Below are 12,414 nucleotides of genomic sequence, written 5' to 3' on the forward strand. Positions count from 1 at the left end.
GAGCCTGTGCTCCGTCCGCAACGGGAGAGGCCACAACAGTGAGAGGCCCCGCGTTCCGCAAAAAAAAAAAAGAAAGAAAGAAATTGAATCTTAGTCCAAACCCCTCCCTCAAAAGTATTGATATGATATTAGGAATAACAAGTTTTCATTTTCACAAACGTGACATTATAAAAAAAATCTTAAAAATTTTCTATCTAAGCAGAATGTAATAAAGCAGTTCAGCTTCTCTAGGGAAAACAAAATTTCCATCTGTAGTCAGCTATTGATTCTCCATGTTTTCCCCATGGATTCTTTTCTTGCAAGGATGTCATAATAATGGCTATTTTCTCATTAATTGGTATTGCCCAATGGAGAAGATAAAAACTTGAAAAGAGGTGAAGTTTTTTCCCCCCTATGAGCAGCTCTATTTAATGTCTGCTAGTACAAGGTGAAACTAATGACTAGCTTAAAGTGGTGGGCTACTTTAGGTTTCAGCTTCCATTCTGCTCTTGTCCTAGTGTGAACAAAAAGAATCAGAGCTTAACTTCAACAAGCTTAGACCATAAAGATCCAGGTAAAGCCAGGTAAAGATTGATTGGCATTTAAATGTTAGGCAAACATAATGTTTAAATTCAAGAGCTCATGCAGGAAAAGTAGTATTTTTCTAGTACTCCAGACCATAAAATCAGGAAAGAAAAAATGGGGGTTTAGGAAATGAAATTTTGAAAGCAGTGTGAGTTTTAGCTATTTTGGCTAATTTGATATCAACGTAGGACGGATAAATCAAACCTAGACGCCAAAACTGTAATGTAACATTTAGTACAAAAACTTTTCATTAAAAACATCGTCAAACTACTTATTGGCTTATAGTTTTTTTGAAACATTATTGAAAGACACTGTTCCTTCTTAAAATGTTAAAATAGGTTATACCTTAGGTACCTACTAGAAATTTGAACCTAGAAGATTTTTTTCTACTGTACTAATAATGTTGGTTGTAAAAGCCTTTGTGAATTCAACTTATCAATATTACACAAAGTAAAGCTTAGCTTGCCCCCGTTGGGAGCTTCTCTTGAGTTTATTTATATCATATAATTATATTCCTTAAAAAGAAAAGAGAATTGATCCCCTCTAAATAAATAAAACAAAAACCTTAAATGTCTAAATGAATTTTCTCTGAGTTTTCTCTGACTTTGATATCCTTGTTTTTCATTTCATCTGTGTCAGTTGCTTAGAAACATTTTCCCAATATACTCCTTCAAACTTGATACCTGGCAGGTGACTGCTTCTGCAAGTCATTGTCTGCAAAAAGACAGTAGAACAATGATATAACACGTGTTCATCCCAATCTTTGTATAGATGCTGTAGTGTTCTCACAGCTGCTTGGCCTCCTTTTTCACCAGGCTGTAAACTCTTGTGAGAACATGGATAGCACAGTTCTTTCAAGTTTTAATTTTATTGGGATTATAAAAATACAGTTTAGAGTCAACTAGTTCTATAGTTAGCTAAGAAAAACCCAATCCCCAGCCTTCTCTCCCCACTTATGACTGTCATCTACATACATATTTCCAATCCTCCTATTTTCCTGATAGAGCTGTCTTAGAATTTGCTTTAATCAGTGTTCATTGTTTATGTTATTATGATTTGATTATATATATTCCTCATAGCTGAGCTGTATAGTGTGATTATTTTTTTCTCCATAAAATTTTTTATAAGTAATTAAATATTTACCCATTAATACCTGTGTTTTTATTCAATTTTTTTTTAATGAGATCAGTTTATGGATTATAGTATGGGACAGACTGGGAAGGTGCCAAGACCTATAGTGATGAGCTTCCCGGGAATAGACCAACAAACAGACAGGAGTGGCCCAGACAGACAGACAGAAGGACAGGGAAACAAAGCCAAATGGGTAAGAGGCCTAGGCCCAGCCTCAGCAGCTGTGTCTGGCCTCCACATCTAGCTGTGCCCTGGGGACCTGGGGGATGAGCAGGGCTGGCAGGGGCCTCAGTTCTTGTAGGGCCCCCTCTCCTCACTCCCTCCTACCCTCACCAGAAGGCTGGGACCTTTGATGGGTGTTGCCTCTGGGGCTAGGGAATGGTTGGTCTGGAGTCAGGGGCAGAGGGTCAAGGCTCTTGGAGGCTCCCTGGGGAGGTGGGGGCCTGGGTAGTATGGGGATAGCAGCAGCACTGGGGGGAATCTGGTCAGGCAACAGGCGCCTGGGGTGGGGCACCGCTCAGCAGGGCCCCTATATCTAGGGCAGGCCCCCCACCCTGCCCACCACACCAACATGGTGCAATAAATAAAGTTTCAAGTAGTAAGTCAGTGTCAGGTAGGAGATTTGGGGGCTGGCAGACAGGCAGGGGCTTGAGAGAGGCCCCAGTCGGCCCACCAAGTGTTCTCAGTGGGCTCCAGCTATGTCAAGTTTGTCTGTATGCACTGGAGTGGGGACCTGGCCCCTGTGTCGATGTAGGGGCTCAGCCCCTCAGACCAGTGCCACAGCCTGCCCAGTGGGGCAGAAGCAGGGCAGCATGGTGCCTACAGCATCCACGATGGCTGCCAGGTGCGTGTCCTGTGCCTGGGGCCCACAGGGCTGCCTGAAGTCTGCCAGGCGCAGCAAGTACTCAAGGCTGTGGCCAGAGAAGCCTCAGCAGGCCAGGATCTGTGTAGCGATGGCCTCCTCAGGCGCAGGGCCCAGGTAAGCAGGGTTCTGCGGGGTGGCCACGTAGGCCAGTGCCTTGAGTGGTTGGTCAGGGGCATCTTGAGGGCAGAAGGTGACCTCCTTGGTATCATAGCTGCCAAGCACTGCCTCCCACACGTTCAAGTACTTCAGGGCCTCATTGACCTGCTCACCTTGCACCTGGTACGCCACACCCCAAGTGCAGCCCTCACGATCTTCAGGGAGGGTCACCACACGACCAGGCATCTTGTTGCTGCCCCGATGGAAGGTGTCTCCCTGCCAGAGGCGGCGGCTGTAGCGGTGCACGAAGCCCACACGGCTGTCGCTGTAGGCGAAGTCGGGCCTTCACACCAGGGAGCCGTACCTGGAAATCCACAGCGCTTGGGGGCCGCCGTCGTCCTGGGGGGCGGGGTGTTCTGGGCTGCCTCCTCCTGCTTCATGGTGCCAGCCACAGGGACGGGCCCGGGCCGCCTCCAGGGCTGGTCTCCGGCGCGGGCACAGCAGGACCAATGGACGTACCCACCTGGCCTGGCACTGCTTGGCTGCTCCTGTTTGTTTAATTTTTTGTGTTAACTGTAATTCATTCCCAAATTGCAGTGAGATCAGACCCTTCAAAATAGTCTTAATCGGTTTCACTTTCTTATAGTCTCCTTTTGGAGTCTTTTGACTGTGTCAGTCTGAACTGACTTCCTTCAACACCTGGAACTGTCATCCTGGGATCTCCCTTCATAATAGCCCCGGGGATTCATTCCCTTCACCTGTCTGGTATGTTGGGTCTCCTATTGTATTTTTCTTTCCTTGGTTTACTCCTTCATTTTGATGAAAAACATCCTCTAGTAGTTTCCTAAGAATAAGTATGTAGAGAATAAAGTTTTTGAGACTTCACATGTTTTAAAATGTCTTTTTTATCTTCACACTTGTCTGATGGTTTCTGTATATCATTCTAGGTTAGGAAAATAATTTGCTTCCTAGTCTGAAGCCATTCTGATTCTTGATCCTTTTCTGTGCCATGTTCTTTCTCAGTGAAAGCTTGTACGATCCTTTCTTTATCCTCCATGTTCTGAAATTTCAGTGATGTGCCTTGGTGTGTGTGTCTCTTTTCACCCATTTTACTAGGTACTTTTTGGGCTCTTTCAGTGTAGAAACTTGTATCCTTCAGTTCTGGGAGTTTTTCTTTTTTATAGATCTCCCTCCATTTTCTCTGTCTCTCTTATTGGAAGTCTTGCTATTTGAATGTTGACACTCCTGGACCGATCTCCCTTTTTTTGTCCTATTTTCCATCTCTTTCTCCTTTTGCTCTACTTTCTAAAAACATTTTTTGTTTGTTTGTTTGTTTGTTTTGGTTTTTTTGTGGTACGCGGGCCTCTCACTGTTGTGGCCTCTCCCGTTGCGGAGCACAGGCTCCGGATGTGCAGGCTCAGTGGCCATGGCTCACGGGCCTAGCCGCTCCGCGGCATGTGGGATCTTCCCGGACTGGGGCACGAACCCGTGTCCCCTGCATTGGCAGGCGGACTCTCAACCACTGCGCCACCAGGGAAGCCCTCTAAAAACATTTTATGAAAAATTTTTAACTCTACAAAAGTAAACAAAATAGTGTAATGAGTCCCTGTGTGCCCATCATCTAGCTTCAATAATTATCAACCCATAGTTAATATTGTTTCATCTATACCCCTGTCCACAGCATATTGTTTTGACACGAATCTTAGACATTTATATCATTTCATCTGTAAATATTTCAATATATGTGTTTAAAACAGATGGTGTCTTATTAAAAACATAACTACAATAGCTATGTGCACATTAAAAAATTAACAAGAATTCATTAACATCAAACATCCAGTCAGTTCTCAAGTTTCTAATTATCTCCGTATCTTAAACTTTTGTTTGTTTTTATTATTACTGTTTGTTTGAATCAGTAAAGTGCACATATTATGATGGGTTGATATCTCATAAGGCTCCTTAGCTACACTGTTCAGTATGATAGCCACTAGCCCCTTATGGCTATATAAATGGACATTAATTAAAATTAAATAAAAAATTCATTTCCTCAGTTGCATCAGCCACATTTCAAATGTTCACATGGCTGGTGGTTACTAGATTGGGCAGTGCAGAAGTAGAACATTTCCATCATTACAGAAAGTTCTGTTGGACAGTGCTGATCTGTGGGCACCCTCTCTTTTTCTTTTATGTTTGGTTTTCAGCAGCTTGACTGTTATTTACCTAGGTGTTTTCATTGTATTTATCTGGCTTCGGGTTCACTGAGCTTGGATCTGTAAATTGATAGTTTCTCCCAAATTTGGGAAATTTTTTTTTTCCATTATTTCTTTAAATTTTTTTCTGCCCCAGCATCTCTATTCCCTCCTTTCAGACCTCCACTTACACATATGTGTAACCACTCGATATTGTCCCTCAGATCACTAAGGGTGGTTTTTAGTTGTTTTTGTTTTCTTCCTTTCTGTTCTTCAGATGGGGTGATTCCTGTTGATCTGTCTTCAAGTATACAGACTCTCCTTTTATAGGCTACAGTGTTCTGTTACATCCATTCAGTATAACTTTCATTTCAGATATTGTATGTACTTTTCGGGACTTCCCTGGCAGTCCAGTGGTTAAGACTCTGCGCTTCCAGTGCAGAGGGCACAGGTTCAGTCCCTGATCTGGGAACTAAGATCCCACAGGCCGCATGGCATAGCAAAAACAACAACAACAACAACAACAACAGATACTGTACTTTTCAGTTCTGGGACTTCCATTTGGTTCTTTGCTAAAATTCCCCATCTGTTCACTCAGGAGTGCAACTGAAGAACCCTGTTTCACAGCCTACTCTTCATTTATTCAACTTCCACCTTTTGGCCATCCCTTGGGCCTAAGGATATGCTTACTGACCCTCAGGAAAAGTGACCAGTAGAAGTATCTCAAGCAGGCCCTGGAAACAGTGTTAGGGCTTTTTAGCCAGGAAATTCTCTGTGTTCTACCTGGGCATGTCTCTTTGGCCGTGTGGATTCTTCTATACAAGGGTTCCTAGGAGGCCAGAGGAAGATCAGAGTATGGCCCTCTAAACCATGAGGGCCAGGTTAGGAGCTCCAGTTACCCTTCACTGAGGGTAGCTGGAATCCTCTATGTCAGTACTTTCATGTCTTTCTTTAGGGGCTGGCTTAATTTTTCAAAAAATTATCCTTGCCTCTTCTGTTTAGAATATAAAGAGTTTCTACCAGCCTTTTGGGAGCTAAATTGGGAAAGAGGGCTGGAGAGTCTCAGCATTCAGTATATGCATAAATTCACTTACTTCACCACCCCTCAGCCATGCCTGGCATCCCCTTCAAAGTGCCATCTATCTTACTATTTTATTTTTAATATATTTATTTATTTTTGGCTGCATTGGGTCTTCGTTGCTGTGCACAGGCTTTCTCTAGTTGTGGCGAGCGAGGGCTACTCTTTGTTGGGGTGCACGGGCTTCTCATTGGATGGCTTCTCTTGTTGTGGAGCACAGGCTCTAGGCGCACAGGCTTCAGTAGTTGTGACACATGAGCTCAGTAGTTGTGGCGCATGGGCTTAGTCACTCCGCGGCATGTGGGATCTTCCCAGACCAGGCTCAAACCCGTGTCCCCTGCATTGGCAGGCAGGTTCTTAACCACTGCGCCACCAGGGAAGTCCCAAAGTGCTATCTATCTTATTTTCTCTGAAAGAATCAATCTTTCAGTTTTATTCAGGGGCTGAGGGGCCGAGGTAGCTTAGAATGGTGGGGGCATCTAGGGCTATAACAGTTTCTTGATCGTCTTTCTTTTAACACCCCCTCCCCCCATTTCCCCTCCATACAGTTCCAGAGGCGCTACCAGTCCTAAGCCTTTGAGAATTCTGTGGTGTTTTTGCTAACACCATTTGTTTCACAGTTACCAAGATTTTGTTGCAGTTGTATTTTCTCTTCCCCGTCTTTTATGAATTTATACCTTTAAATTTTTTTCCTTTAATTATGGCAGAATTTCTTCCAAGAGAAAGAAAATTTAAATGTGATTTTCAGTCTTTACCTGAAAGCCTGATGGCACCTTCATAAAAATTCTTCTTTTCTTCTATACTACTTTATGGTTAGAGGTTAACCTGTGGATAAAGAATTGGTCCTTTAGTGTATATGGTTTTTATTATCTATCTTTGTATCCCCTTTATACTCCACATAAGTGTTGTTTAATTAAGAGGGTGGATATTAATTAGGGAAAAGCCATAATGTCTTGGTTTTTTCTTTGAATGTCTCTTCTAAAACAAGGCAGTATTCATCAACTGTGTTCATTTAACCTTTGAATGATTAGGGCAGGAAGTGCTGAGGATGCTAGCTGCAAAGGACACAGTCTTACAATCCCATTTATTCATATCTTTACGATCTTTGTCAGCCAAAAGGGTTTTTTTGTTTGTTTTGTTTGGCTGCATCAGGTCTTAGTTGTGGCACCCGGGCACTAGAGTGCGGGCTTAGTTGCCCTGCAGCATGTGGGATCTTAGTTCCCTGACCAGGGATCAAACCCGCATCCCCTGCATTGGAAGGCGGATTCTTAACCACTGGATGTGGGATCTTAGTTCCCTGACCAGGGATCAAACCCACATCCCCTGCATTGGAAGGCGGGTTCTTAACCACTGGACCATCAGGGAAGTCCCCCAAAGAGTTTTTTTTTTGGCAGTGTATGGCCCTGAGAAAAGTCTGTCCCTTGCTACTCCTACATTGCAGTCCCAGCCTGTGAGACAATCAGTTGCAGATGGTGCCTGTCCCTAATATTTCATGTCTTACATATGTCTGTTCACACTCAGAAAGCCCACAGCTGTAGCTGTTGTACCAGAAAAACTGGTAAATGCTTCCAAACGGAAGACCTTTTCAGCAGCTTCCATCAAAGGAAGCAAACCAGCTTGGCATTTACTGACTTTTCTTGACTGTTGTGCAAGCCAAACAACCTCAGTATTAAAGCCTCGTTTGGTCGTCCGGGATCCACAGTTGAGGACTGTGCACTCTGATTGCTTTTATGGAACCACATGCTGCTCGAATAGATGTGAGTCCTTGAAGTGGTGGATCTTAGGAGAACTATAAGAGATTCCCAGTCCACAGATAGATCCAATGCTGAAAATAACCCCTGTAGACAGGACAGAATCTGAAATATTCCATTGGCAGTATGTAGGTAATGGTTATGAAAGATCTTGGTTATGAAAGATGAAAATATTTTACCACCAAAGAAAAATTGTTTTTTCTGATTGCTGCTTCAAATTTGATATATTTTCCATGTCACATCAGGACTATAAATGTTTCTTTTAATCTCATCTGAGAAATAGGGTATCTTATATACTAGATGTTCCTTTTTCACTAGGTTGGCCTTGGTAAGAACCCTCTTTATCCTTTTTGTCTGGATAATCAAGATTCTGCTAGACAGTGTCTTTTGTCTTTCTATAACCGGAACTCAACTACTGGCTTCTGGGACTCTCTTTTAGGATATGTTTGTTTTTTAATTTTTATTTATTTATTTATTTTGGCTGCGTTGGGTCATCGTTGCTGCACATGGGCTTTCTCTAGTTGTGGTGAGCGGGGGCTACTCTTCGTTGTAATGCACAGGTTTCTCCTTGCGGTGGCTTCTCTTTGTTGTGGAGCTTGGGCTCTAGGCGCACAGGCTTCAGTAGTTGTGGCATGCAGACTCAGTAGTTGTGGCTTACAGGCTCTAGAGCACAGGCTCAGTAGTTGTGGCACACGGGCTTAGTTGCTCCTCAGCATGTGGGATCTTCCTGGACCAGGGATTGAACCTGTGTCCCCTGCATTGGCAGGCGGATTGTTTTCCACTGCGCTGGCAGGGAAGTCCCAGGAATATGTTTGTTAATAGTGATGGCCCTGCTTGAATAACCACACATAAGCAATAGGTAAGAATTCTGTATTCTAAGGGACTTCCCTGGCAGTCCAGTGGTTAAGACTCTGTGCTTTCACTGCAGGGGGTTCAGGTTCGATCCCTGGTCGGGGAACTAAGATCCCACATGCTGTGTGGCGTGGCCAAAAATAATCTGCCCTCAGTGGTAGAAGACAGTTGTTCCTGAAACCCAGAATTCAGTTCGTAAAACACCCAAGCTTGGGAGCTACTTCCTCGTTGAAAAGAGCCTGTGAGCTAAGGTTACTCAAGTAACAGAAGCCCATGCTGAGACTCTTGAGCAAATGGTAATAAATTTCACAAAGTAGTAGTTCTACAGGGTAATAGAAGTGATTTGTGCGTTTTCATCTGTTAAAATCTCAGCCATTTTTATATCATGATAGTAAGTCAGGAGTTGATGATGAAAAATGGAATTAGTTTTGTATTTCTGGTTTGATAAATGATTGGAAAATAGATTGAACCATGTGATCTTTTTTGCAATAGGGGACTTTAAATTCTGAATAAAAAGTAGGTACTTGTTTCTAGTACTTATGTTCTCATTATGGCTAATAATTTTTACGCAAAGCCTTAGGGTGTATTATAGGTTGGAATTAAAGGAAACACCCTGGGATTTTCCTAAGCTGGATTGAAGCCCACTTTAGAGCCATATCTTGCCCTCATTCATGTTGCTCTCTTTATATTGCTGTTTTGCTATGGTGTCATGTTCAGTGAGATAGGAAAAGAATTTGTTTTATTCACAATTTTTTAATATAGAGGTTATACATAGGTTTCATGGTATTGAGGTTCATACATGTTGAAAATAAAACTTGAGAAAAGCTTTGAGCTGTACGAGTGTGCAGACAGAAAGAATGTAAAATCTCCTGGTTGTAAGGATGACCTTTAATATTCTCTGTTTCAAACCCTATTTCTATGGAATTTGCCTTGTATTAGCTGTGATTGGAGCCTCAGCATCTACATGAATACTACTAGTGATTTACTCCCCTAAAATGGCCCATTCCATGTTCCTAAAACTCTCTTAGGAAGTTATTTATATTAACTAAAATTTGTCTTTCTTTAAATTCTATCTGTAGATCCTAATTCTACAGTTTGAGGTTTTATAGAACAAGTTTCTCTCTGAATCAAGGTTCATAGGGCCTGATAATCAGTCAGGTGGGCCTATAATGAAAATATACTCAATCTGAATTCATTTTCCCTTTTATTCCACTTCAGGAAAGCCTAAATTTATGGAAGGACATATGTTTGTGTGTTCTGGAAATAGATATCAGTTTTATTGTTCTAATTAAAAACAAACAAAAAAAAAAAACGGTTAGAAGTGGAGACATTGGGCTTCCCTGGTGGCGCAGTGGTTAAGAATCCGCCTGCCAGTGCAGGGGACACGGGTTCGAGCCCTGGTCCGGGAAGACCCCACGTGCCGCGGAGCAACTAAGCCCGTGAGCCACAGCTACTGAGCCCGCGAGCCACAACTGCTGAAGCCCGCGTGCCTAGAGCGCGTGCTCCGCAACAAGAGAAGCCATCGCAATAGGCCTGTACACCGCAACGAAGAGTAGCCGCCACTCACCGCAGCTAGAGAAAGCCCGTGTGCAGCAACGAAGACCCAATATAGCCAAAATCAATAAATAAATAATATTAAAAAAAAAAAAGAAGTGGAGACACTGGTAAATGTACTTAGACTCAGTTACAGTTTGGAGACAAAGGAAAACATTATTTAATTATTTTTGAAAAGTGTGTGAATGAATGGTGGTCCTTAGCTTAGTGGCAACAGTCCTTTCCAGGAGCCATTGAAGGAGATGGAAGGCAGATACTCCAAATATGAAAGCACCAAACTTCTCAATTCCATAGCTCATGCTGTGCTCCTGACAATAGTTTCTGCCCCTTCTGTATATGACCTGATTCCCCAGTAAAACTGCCCAGAGATAGCATCTGTGCACAGTGGGCTGGGCTACCCATGTACCCAGTCATCTTGACAGCCACCTGTGCCTGCCTTTTTGTCCATGTTGAGGTTAAATAATATAGTGGGCAGTACATAGGCACACCTGTGAACCCTCTTGATTTCTAACTTGCTATGAACTAATCTGTGTGTTTACCACCTAGAACCTAGATTAGATTCTAGATCAGTTTTACCTCAGGATTTAAAAATGAATAATATTCATTCACTCTCATTACTGAAGTCTGTTCTTCTGTTGAGTTTTCATTGCGTCTTCAGTCCCATGATATACCAGACTGGGGTGTGGAATAGCTAATAACTTTAACTGATAGTTTATTAGTCCTGCCTTCACCATTTTGTGATTCAGTACTGTATGTACGAAATATATTTTAAAGTTTAACGGTAAGCCCTGCATAGCAAATAGTTCATGCTGTTGATGTATTCTATGTACTTGTATTCTGTGTATTCATAGTATTCTCTGGTGCAACAGCTGCAACCAAGGGCACGTCACCCAGTCCTAGCAAGGTACACAAATCTGTCATTAAAGGGAAAAAGAAAGATCGTGCCCTTAGGGTGAGAGCCTATGTAGGTCGGGCAGAACCTGTTTAAGGTAAGACCTTGGGTTTGGGGAACTTATCTGTCTGTCAGGCTGAAAGGCCTGTGAAAATATTGCTGGCTCTTTCTGGCAGCTGAAACTGCATAGAGTAATTCTGTTGTAGGCTGCTGGAGGAGGAGAGCATTTGGGGCTTGTGATGAATTTGGTTAGCATTTGGTTACTTACGGGTAGTAACCAGATTGGTCAGTATAGCACGGCAGGTGGGTTCTGTATTGACAGAAAGAGATCAAGTACGCCTTTTGCTGTAAGTTTCTGATTTATTTTGCCTAACATGTAAAACTTTGAGGAAGCTGCCTGGAGCAGGAATGGATGCAGTATATCTTAGCATTATTTTCCCTTGACCGTGTGTTCCTTTTGAGGCACACAGCTGCCAGTGACCCTCTCTACTTAGGTATGGTCCTATCAGAGTTGTGGCAGTTGCTTAATTCTTGCTGTACCACTGCCCTGTTATACATGGGTTTACATCGCCAGTGTGGAACAACTTGCATTGGTATTTTTTCTAAGCAGAAAAGCCCAAGTCCTAACAATGGTCTACAAGTCCCTGTATGATCTAGCCATGGCTTCCGCCTCCCCCTTACCTCATTGACTTCATCTGCTTCTCCTCCCCTCGCTCCACTGTAGCCACACTGGCTTCCTTGTGGATCCTCAAACAGGTATGCTGCCCCCTCAGGGCCTTTGAATTGGCTGTTTCCCATGTCTGGAATGTTCTTTCTCCCAATTGACGTATCTGCATGGCTCATTGCCTCCTTCAGGCCTTTGCTAAAGTAGGACCTTTTTGATAAGGCCACCTCACTCTACTCCCAGTATTCTTTTTTTTTTTTTTTTTTGCGGTACACGGGCCTCTCACTGTTGTGGCCTCTCCCGTTGCGGAGCACAGGCTCCAGACGCGCAGGCTCAGCGGCCATGGCTCACGGGCCCAGCCGCTCTGCGGCATGAGGGATCTTCCCGGACCGGGGCACGAACCCGCGTCCCCTGCATCTGCAGGAGGACTCTCAAACGCTGTGCCACCAGGGAAGCCCCTATTCCCAGTATTCTTGATCCTCTTTACCCTTACTCTCCCCCAGAGCACTTATCCATTTTAAATACTGTTTATTGTACCTATTCATTTTCACCTCCTGCCCGCCCCCACCTCTTCCCAGTCACTGGACCGAAAACTCCAAAAGGGCAACAGTTTTTGTCTTAGTCTTTTTTTCTGCACTGATTTATCTCCTAGTGCCTGGAACAATGTGTGGCACACAATAGGTGTTTAATAAATATTTGTTGTTGAATGACTTTTTTTGCTTTCATTTAAGAAAGTGTTTACAGATATCAGGTGCATCTGGTTCTTGACCAAACTCAG

The 12,414-nt window shown here is 43.3% G+C and overlaps 1 protein-coding gene and 1 pseudogene across 1 annotated transcript in view; one reads left to right on the forward strand and one right to left on the reverse strand.

Moving 5' to 3' along the window:
• The window catches only part of AP2B1 (adaptor related protein complex 2 subunit beta 1), a 130,699-nt gene that overhangs the window by 91,572 nt on the left and 26,713 nt on the right, over positions 1 to 12,414 (forward strand). The window lies entirely within an intron of this gene.
• On the reverse strand, positions 2,462 to 3,111 carry LOC102990350 (glutathione-specific gamma-glutamylcyclotransferase 1-like; annotated as a pseudogene).

The sequence above is a fragment of the Physeter macrocephalus genome, chromosome 14 (genome assembly GCF_002837175.3).
Source record: "Physeter macrocephalus isolate SW-GA chromosome 14, ASM283717v5, whole genome shotgun sequence".
NCBI classification, from domain to species: Eukaryota; Metazoa; Chordata; class Mammalia; order Artiodactyla; family Physeteridae; genus Physeter; species Physeter macrocephalus.